Here is a 10,723-nt window from a genome sequence, read left to right as displayed (position 1 = left end):
AATCAAATGGCTTCACAATATGAAGTTGAATACATCAAGCATTTAAAAAAAAAAAGTAAAGTAAATCCTTAAGTTGTAAGCAGCCCATGCTCAGGCATAAATTATATTTGCAATTAAATTATAACTTCATCCACATCTCACAACCATTCAGCTTTTGACTATAAATGAAGACTTGGGTTGCATGTGGAAGATGCTAAAAATGTTTATTCATCATCTTTCTCTGTTTTGGACCCATTGTCACAGTGATATTTATTCACTACCTTGTTGGTTTATGACTTTCACCAGAGAACAAGCGTGTTGCATGATTTCATAGCTGGATTCAAGGTGAGCGTACAATGGCCATGATCTCTAAACGTACAGCTCTTCCAAGAGGGAAGAATGCTATTTTAATGTTATCTCAGGAAGGAAAGGTTATCTGTTTCAGCAGAAGGCCAGACTTCTAACTATAAATGAGAAAAAAAGTTGAAAACAGGTAATTATTTCTTCTCCTTTGAACATGATCTAAACTATTTGAAACAGAACAAATAACAAGCAAGAAGATGTTTGTGCCTAAAAAGACAATGCCATAATAAAATGATATTTTGTTTTATCTCATTATGTTTATTTTTTCTTTATTCATTTTAATATCAATAATTTAGCCTTCACACAGTAGAAATGCTTGTATTAATATGGCATTGCTTCCAGGCTAATATTTCATGTATGAATTATAAAATGTTTATGCTCTGGTGGAGCTAAACTTGATATAAAAATCATAGGAATTTTAAATAACAAAGTTACTGGAAAAGGAGATTATATAGGCCAATTAAAAAAATGTCTTCCAAAATAAAGTGTTATGCTCTCTTTTTTGCCAAAAGCTTCTGATTATAAATATTATTATTAGAACTTGAAATTTAAAATTTTATTGTGTATTAATGCTGACAATTTAAAGGTACAACATTCTAATTATATTTATTATTGCTCTGTTAATTATTTTAACATTATTTTGATCATTAGTGTAAATGTAAGTGCCAGATAATTTAACAAAATATATTATTTTAAAGAAACTGTTATACTGTATAATGACAAAATTTTTAGGAGATATTACTTATTACATTACAGTTGTTCCACTGAAGTTGACACCATGTAGACATTATATGAAACAGGAATTACTTGCTCCAACGATGTTAGAGATTTAAAAAAACCCCAAAAATCTAGGAATTAAGGATGCTTCACTATTGGAGTATCTCATACCCCTATGGTCACTGAAGAAATCAACATTTTTTCTAAAAAGCATGCTCTTCAAGATGTCTCCATTATTTCAAATTGAAGACATCTAGTTTATTAACTGTTGAAATTTAACCCACCCTTAATAGAGTTGTAGTCATTTTTTGATAAATTATTATCTGGTGGTATTTATGAACTAATACTGTTCTTGTAAATCTTTATGTTTTTTTCTATATTTACTTTTTAGATATTTTAAATAAGTAGATTTTATCTTTATATCAGCTGTATATCTTTATATCAAATTCAATACTCTTGATTCAAATTTCAGCATTAAGTATGCAATGAATTACAGGAATAGAAGTTTAATGAGTTAGAAAATTATGATGTAGACTAGAATTTCACCTCCACTACATTAGTTCAAGTCACTCTTCCCGAAGTTCCAATTTACCTATCAGAAACAAGAGCATAATTATATTTACTTACAATAAATAGAGCAGTGAGGTTTTAAGCTATTTTGTGAGGAGCTTAATATCCTCAGGTGGAGGGAATTAGGGAAACAAACATAAATTCTCTTGCAATCTATAAATACAATTGAGGAAAAAAGGAGTAAGTTGTCTCTGCTATGAGGTGCTGAAGCACAGACATGGCCAATTTTGTGGTATAGATCTGTGCTGCATACACCCAGACAATTCTGCCCAGTCCTTGGCTATTTGTGTCCCTATTTCCTTGGCAATGGTCAGGACTTTTGGTTTTTGGTGCTGTTGATGGTGTGTCTTCTTTCCATGAGACAGGTGTATGTGTCTGTGCTTGTGAGAGGCTTGCTGTTGCACTTCATCTTTTCCAGTCACTCACTGTAAAAAGGCCATGCATGGTACCAGCAAAAATATTACAGAATATATGTTCACAGAAGTAGGTGAAAGGCAAACTAGCCTGTTACTCACAGCTTTCACTCTTCTGGTTCAGTGCCAGTGGCTATGCACAGTAAGGCCTGCCTTCCCAAGAGTGCAGTGATAATCATGTGCCACAATTTCTTAATGCTTTACCAAACCATAGGACTGCATTAGGGCTCTGCTGTCTGAAAAGAATGAGTCAACACAACAATCCAGAACATGCTTTTTTATATTTAATTACTAAATGAGGAGCACTAAAAACTGTTTTAAGATCATTTTAAAAGGTTAAGACAAGACTCAAAAGACAGATATCCATCTGAATAAACTCTACATCATTTAGGAACTTCTGTTTTAGCAAGTATAATTTAGAAATTTTCTTGCTTTATTATTCCAATTCTTCATTATACTCCCCATTTTATTGTATAGAGATTGTCATATGCTGACAGTTGTTGTTTGAACACCTATGAAAACATCCCAGCAATATTCTTATCCCATATAGTCCTGGAGAATAGTTAGTGAGGATGAAATTATTCTCAGAATTTTCATAATTATGGCTTTTCCAGTCTCCCAAATGCACTTTAGAGAAGCAAAGTTTATTACCAAGCAAGTCTTTTTGTCTTGCCAGTGGAGAAGATTAACCCCTATGGACAAATGCATATCTTTAAAGGAGATACTGAAGAGTGTAATGCAATTTAGTTACTTTCTTTCTCTTTGTATGCTTTTCATAAACATATGCTACATAATATCCTACTCAATAATATGTTTATAAACATATTGGGAAAAAATCAATTGTTTTGAATTTGACTATTATTTTTTCAAGGTTTTTTTATTTCAGTAAATTTTGTTGGGAGATAGTAAATTACACTTATTTTATACAGATGCAGAAAAATAATTGAAGTAATTACAAGATCAGCTCATAAGGTCACAAATGAAGAGTCAGAGCTTGGGGCAAAGCATTCCTGATGATGATCCTGGTCTTGAATAAGTTTGAAAACAAGGTATTGTTTACTTTTCTTTTGGTGGGATAGTTAAAATTTAAACATAGTATGGTACACCACAGTTTTTGTAGCTTTGTTTTGCAACTCTTTCAAATATCCTATTTAGTACTAACATAAGTTTCATTATACTGTAAGATGGTAATATTTCAGTGTACCATTTTGCTAAAGGCAGATAATTTCATTTTGGCTGGCATGACTTTTTTAACTTAGTGCCTAGTGTTAGTCCAGTGTAAAAATATTTCTAGGTAACAATGCAATGGAAATCACACTGTGGAAAGAAAGTAATTAGCAAATTTTATTTTGAATCTGTTCTCTGATTCTTTCATAAAACAGACTTAAAATTATCAGAGTTTAGTCTATAATATGGTAGTTGTATTTCAAAATGGTACTATATGAAGGAAAATACTACATTGGAATTTGCTTGCACAAGGGATAGAGAAAAGGAGAGATCTTTTGTGAAATTAAAGGATCATAAGCTATTAAATGAAAGAAAAGGAGTGCAATGCACTGGAAAGCAAAGATATGTAATTTTTTTATGTCATGTTAGAAGACAGAAATAAATGGGAAGTCTACTAAAAGTAGCAGAAAGCTATGGTATGAGATGAATGGTTTAGACAAAATTACTGGGTCAGGAGATAATGAAAGAGAAGTATGCAGAAAAGACAACAAAATACAAGTTCACTATGAACAGGTTGTGCTGAGAAATATGTGTTAGGATTACATTCTTCTTCCCTTCCCTCCACCCCAAGTCTCAGTTTCTGCAGCACCATCTTTACCTCCATTTAACTTTCTTAAAATAAAGCTTTACTTAAGAGAAAGAATTCTATGCAAATATGTTTAAAAGCAGACTTTAATTCCATTCAAAAATTTCAAAGGTGTATGACAAGTGCAAGGAATATTTGTTTGAAAAATAATTAGAATTCTCTTTTTATAGTCATTATTTTCCGAATAGTTTTTTTTGAATAGTTAGTTGGAAATAGATTTGTCTGTAATGAATGTTTGATGATTTCCTTATCAAAATTAACCTAAAAATGTTTCATTTAGCTTCACTCCATTTCTATAAAACCATATGATGATCATTTGTGTAAATTGAAGTTGAGATAAAAAGGTCTGCATATTAACAGAAGTGACAAAAACAAATTTGGGAAGGGGATATGGAAAAAAACAGGTTTTTCTGGTGTATTACAACTTTTTTCTTCACCATGAATAAATTTATGTTGCCTCAGAGCAAACTGTGGAAATAACATTATAAAGTTCCTACACAGCTCAACAGCTCTAATTACCACAATTCCTTTTTTTTTTTTCTTTTTTGTTTTGTTTGTTTGGTTTTTTTTAGTTTGCTTGTTTTTTTGTTTGAAGACTATACCAAAGCACAGGACTGAAAGATATATTTTCCATTGCTACTGTTAGAGTACTTATGTAACACATCAGTCTTCATGTGCACTGTGTTGCCAATAAGGTAAGTGAACACATTATCTTAGTTGTGGGTAGAATATAGGAAGCAGAGGAGTAGTAAGAATGAATACATTAATCCGTCAAAAGGGAGAAAAGGATGCAAATGATCTTGAGAATTTTTGCATAGTTTGTAAAAGGAAGTCTAGCAAAAATTTTTCTCCCCTGCTCCCAGATTTAATTTTCAAAGCTGTTCCAATGTAAGTTTTGTTCTCCCTATCCTCTGTGAAAGCTTAATTCTGGATGGATTTTATGGTACAGACTGAGAAAGAAAAATTACATCTGAGAATCACAGAAGCCAATGAGGTAGCTTCACCCTGCAGGGTTCTAGAAGTTCTTAATTTAAACAATGAATCACTTTTGCTGCAACTGAAAGGCAGAAACTCTTAAAGTGGCATCCTTTGGGGATAATTCTGCCTTTAGTTCTGCACTATATAATTCAGACATTTGGAACATGTTAAGCATGTGAATCTCTGGTGGTGGTCACTGCACTTAGTACAATTGCTGGTTATCCTGTCAGGCTAAAGGAAACATGTTTTCTACCCTAAAGTCTTCATTTTAATGGTAGATCCTCTTTAAAAGTGGTGAAAACTGATGCCAAAAATTACCAGTCTGGATTTGACTAGGTTTGTTCTTTCTCTTCTTTTCCACTGCTGTTTGCAAAGGTAAATATGGAGACAGTGTTGGGAGTACAAATTCCAAATGATTTTTGAAAGAATAGTTTACGCTTTTTAGATTACTAGATCTGCTTTATAAAATTAGTTTTATGCTTTTCTCTCATGCTTCGAAGATAAAAAATGTAAATGGTAGTATCTATGCATGGTTGATAACAGCAGGTAGATGATTGGTAATAATAAGTTAAATAAGACCAAGGTAGAAGGTGATTGAGAGCAAGACCTCAAATTGTACCATCCTTCAGCAGGAGACTAATGCCTCTCAGAATGTTCAAAGGCAGCAACATCAGTGCTTGCCAAATAATGTAATTTAGGCTCTCTCAGAGTAGATATGTATTAGGATTCAGTCTTAGATTTGTGTCACACCTAAAGTCTGGGTTTAAACAGAATCAGGACTGCAGATGCCATGAAGATTTAATACCCAAAGCTTTGTATTGCTAGCTTTTCTTTAAAAGTGAAATTAATCATCATGAAATTAATTTTTAATTTCCAATTTTAATTTTTATAAATACCTAACTAAATAGAGTTTAATTTAAAAATCAAATTATCTGAATCTACATGTCAGTGTGTGCCCATCAAAACTTCAAAATCCTTCTATATCCCTGAAGGACATAATCTCAATATATCTTCCCTTAAGGTTGTGATTAAAAGCTAGTGGCAAGAAAGAAAGTTTAGATGTGTGGGCAGATCCTACATGAGAATAAAATCAGTGAGAAACAGATCTGCTTCATTTAACTGTCTTTTTTTATAAGGCCAGAGAACACTTTCTACACTTGTTCTTATATACATTTAATTATGAGAACTTTTTAATTCCACCCCCCTCCAAAAAAACTCCATAAAATCAATAATATTAGGTAATTAAAAAATTCAAAACCCACATGGAAAAAAGAAACTTAAAGAGTAAACAAATCTTCTGATAGTACTTAAACATATTTTTTTTCCTTAGGAATCTTAAGTAAAAGACAATAGTGTTTTTCTCCTGAATTTTCATCCCCATTAAAAATATCTTACTAGATCTATAGTTTGTCTGTTAAGGTAATATGTTAAGACTGCACATTTTACAAATCAGTTTTTATTTTCTTGTATGCAAAGAGAATTTTTTTTACTATTTTTCCACAAGCATCATTGCAACTGTATAAGTATTTCTGTTTTCTGTATATCTAGTCACAGTCATTGCTAAAATAACACAAAATGGCATGTCAAAATTTTTAGTAGGCATTGACTTACAAAAATGTTATTATTTATTTAAAAATAATAAATATCCCCATCAAGAAAAACTGCCTAACAGTTTTATTAAATTAATGAAATGTTTGTAGGAGGTTTATGAAAAGATCTCTAATGTAAGTTTCTGTGTCTTAAAGATTCTACATTTTTTGAAAGGAATTATTTGACAGAGCTGTTTTGAATTTTAATTATTTCTAATGATGGAAAATACGTATAAAGAAAATGTTTCCCATAATAAACAGTTTCCTCTTTCATACATGCAAGAAAATTACTTCCCATGATTTATTCATTTATTTAATTATTTTAAATAGAAATTATTTTGGAAAGGTAAACACCAGCTTTCAAAAATGAGAGGTGTTTTCATTTTACGTCAGGTATTTTGTAAGGTATCATGAAGTGACAGATAAAATTAGATAAACTGTTAGCAAAGATATCTATCAAGAAGCTAGTCATGCATGAATAATAAACATAAGACTTGAAAAGCATTCCACTGTTAAAAAGAATATAATTGCCATTTTTTTTATTTCAGTACCTCTGTCTATAGCCCTCTTGAAGAAAAATTTTTCAATCCAAAAAATTGTCTATTTTCTTTTACCTGAACATAATAATGCAAATAACTAAAATATTTTTGATAATGAAACTGTCTCCCTCATAGAATTAACTGTCTTATAAATTGACACTAGACTTGCATAGTGGTTAAGGTTAGAAGGGCCTCTGATTATCCAGTCCAAGTCTCCTGTAATCCTGTCTTTGTTCTAGACCTACCCACATGCCTCAGGGGCCTGAGACTCCTGGAAGAAAACCTTAACAGTAAGGCCAAGTTGAAGGAACAAGCTGAGATATTCCATGACTCCAATTCCTCTGGCACCATCTCCTCTGCCCCATACAGCTGGGGGCACAGATTTTCTGAAGTTCCTTTTACTGCAGATTTACCTGTAGAAGCCCTTCCCACTGCCCTTCACAACCTTTGTCAGATTCAATATCATTTAGCCTCTTAAATCTCATAGCCACATGCTCAGACAGTGTCACTATATTCCTTCTCCTTCCACATCTTTTGTTTTAACTTATGTTTGAATTGAGGATGAATTTTTCATCCATGCAGGCCTCCTGCTGCCTTTGCTTGGTAACTGAGTCATCACAATGGACCATCCTTGATGTTGGAGGTGAATCTATACACACATACGCAAGAGCAAATCCCCCATAAAACCCATACAATAAAACAGCATTCTTGATCCCTCTTCACTCTGGCACCACCTGCCATTGAACTCTTACAAGCAGGTCTCTGAAGAAGCTGAAGTCTTCTCTCAAAAGTCCAGAGCTCTGATTGTATTATCTTTATCCTTCCTCTCAGGAACGAGAAAGGCTTTTAAGTTTGAAGTGTTTTAGAGAAGGTCCAGTCAATCTCTGTAGCACCAGGAATGAGACAATTAACTGCTCTCCAGCTTCTTTATTCTCAATACAAGAAGCCCACCAGTCTGTCCATCTCCTGCAGACAATAAATACTCCTCCTTGCCACAGACACTCCCTACAGCTCTAGTGCTGCTGGGCTGTGTCCTCCCCCAGAACTTTGGTCTGGGTCAGTCTCTGATGTTACAGGCACAGCTGCTGCAGTGGCTGCTCTGCAGTGCCTGATCCCTTACCCCTGTCCTGAACAGAGGTCCCCACCTCTCTCTACACAGAAGGCTACCTCTGTTAGGTGCTTCTGTGAGCCATGCTCAAAACCGAGCTCTTATATGGCTCTCTCCCTTGCATCTGCTGCAAGGATGCCTGACCACTCCTCACCAGCAGTGCCCTGTTGTCAAGGGCAGCTCACAGAGCTTGTTAGAAGCTGTTTGAGGCTGGCAGTGATGGCACCCCAAGGTAACACTTCTCTGTCAGCAGCAAGAACTTTGATATTTCTCAGAGACCTCCCACAAGTTTTACAGTGATCTTGAACAAAGTTCCCAGAGGACCTAGACGATTACAAAGCAGAGCCCAGGAACTGCTCCACAAATTGCTCTGTGTGTTAGCTTAAAAGCCCTAATTGCCTTAAACATAGGATAAGGATATATAATGACCACTGAGATCAGATATGGTTCCTGGAATGGACTGCAGAGAAGTGTCATTAGTTTTAGAATAGCTGATGATTTACAGGCTTTGTTAGATGTTTTTAGTTTTTTGTCTTGTGGACTGAAACATAATTAGAAAATAATAAGTATTGTTATTCACATTGTTGCTGCTACATGTAAGTACATAACAGAAGAAAATAGTATGACATGATGATGATTAGTCTGGGAAATTCTAATGAAATTGTTATTCAAATAAAGGTCAGATTTCTTATTCATTTCCTTCATGTGGATGAGAAACATCAGGTTAAACAGTTAGCTATTTACATAGTATACAGCTTGGATCATAATCACTAAGTGGTGTTTGGAGCCAACACTCAATACTATTAACCTCTAATGAGATGACACTTTAAAGCTCAAATCACATTGTACAGTTAGGGAAAAGCAACCAACATGTGCATACACACACTCATGCTGGAGAAGTAGCCAGGGTAATTACTTTTCTAAAAACTTCTGAGAGACATAAGTACACCCCTTACCATTGTATATGCCAATAAAGAATCACCTTCAGTTCAGCTGGATAAAAATTCTGCATTTAAAGTTATTTAGAAAATTTGGGCATTTTATGTGCAAAGAAAGCAAAAGAAATCAGGCAGGATGTAATTCCATGTGGCAAAATAAGCCTACTAACTGTAAATCTAACATTACAGATGTCCTTCAAGACTGCATAACTTAGCCAGGAAAAATTAAGCATCATTTGAAATATATTATTTTTATATTGGAAAAGATTATAGAGAATCTGTACATTCAAAATAAAATGTTGCTATGGAGAAGAAACCCCTAGGATCTGGAACAATATATTTAAAATTAAAAAATCTAATGATTGTTGAAATAATCACAAAATACACTTAAAACCACTGCCACATCCTCTCTGGACATTATTTCAAAGACTTCAAATGAAGCTAGGCCAGAAGAGAATTTACTTCTTAAGACTTTTTTTAAACAAAGGTGATAATTAATCCCTGCAATGCTGTTACTGGACAGATCAATTTTTCAGCTTGTACATGCCTTAAGAAAACACATCCCTAAAGATTAAAAGACAGCTGCTAAACAAAGCTACATAATATGTAACATGTAACTTTTCATTTCTGGATGTAATTAAATTGAAAGTTGAAATACAATTAGCTAGTGGCTTTAATAGTATTATATCAATGTAATTTTATCTTTGTTTACAACACTTTTTCGGGGCATTTCTAAATAGATTGTATTTAGTAATTTAAATGTAATTTGATACATTTTTGGTTAGTTTTACAGCTATGGCATGAACTTTCATGTTCTCATTTTCTAGTACCTATGCAGAATTTTTATGGCAAAACTTTAAATAGTCCTACGGCTTAGATACAAAAGTATCTAAACCTCCATAAAGTACATTTCTTAGCAGAAGCCTACCAGCTCTGGAAAGGCAAATTATTCTATATAGAAAGCATTGGTGTAAATATGATCCGAATAAATTAAAAAATAGTAGCTCCTGATGTAAATATCCAAAGTCAATGGGCTTTCCCTGATCAGCCCTGCTGCTACTAGATTAGACTTCTGATAGGCCTGTAGTTTGCCTACCTGCTTCCTGTCAGAATCTTTTCTGACTCACAGAGACTTGCAGGGACATCCTTCTAAACCTCCAGGAGTCCTATCTGACAGCTATTGTTTAAAATCTAGAGGAGTTATCAGAATATTGATTTCTCTGAAATGAACTGACATGTTGGGCTTAATTCAGTTATATAAATATAGTAACTAGTGGCACGTGAGATCCCCTTGGTTGTCTTACCTGCCCTCTAGTTGTCCTTCTAACAGGCTGCAGATCTCCTGAAGGTGGTGAAATACCATGAACAGCTACTGAACTATGAGCTATCTCTGATGATCTACTGTATCTCAAATAATACATCTCTTTGTAAACATCTAAATCATACCCATTGTGACATCATAGCTCATGTACCTGCATATGTAAGTAAATCTTTGGCTGTAGGCCTGCCTGCCTTGGTTTACTAGCCCTTGCTACCTTATCCTAAAAGCATGCTAGTAGACAATGAGATCTCATAAATACATGTGCTTGCCATGTCCTTTTGCCGAATTAAAATCAAATCAAAGAAAATCCTGCAGACCTAATAATTAGCATTGGCATAAAATTATGCAAGTATTAATTTGTGATCTCTGAAAAAGTTGTGGACTTCATGTTAAAT

General features: G+C 33.8%; 1 long non-coding RNA gene across 1 annotated transcript; it reads right to left on the bottom strand.

The window, feature by feature from the left end:
- Window positions 1–237: 237 nt before the first annotated feature.
- LOC135301255 (uncharacterized) lies at window positions 238–10,400 on the bottom strand. The gene is made up of 4 exons (XR_010362990.1): window positions 10,312–10,400; window positions 2,145–2,278; window positions 1,606–1,651; window positions 238–439 (listed from the first exon to the last, which is right to left on the bottom strand). It is a non-coding gene; the product is annotated as an uncharacterized LOC135301255 (long non-coding RNA).
- Window positions 10,401–10,723: the final 323 nt, after the last annotated feature.

This window comes from Passer domesticus, chromosome 5, assembly GCF_036417665.1.
Source record: "Passer domesticus isolate bPasDom1 chromosome 5, bPasDom1.hap1, whole genome shotgun sequence".
In the NCBI taxonomy this organism is placed as follows: Eukaryota; Metazoa; Chordata; class Aves; order Passeriformes; family Passeridae; genus Passer; species Passer domesticus.
This window is presented reverse-complemented; position numbering and strand designations above follow the sequence as displayed.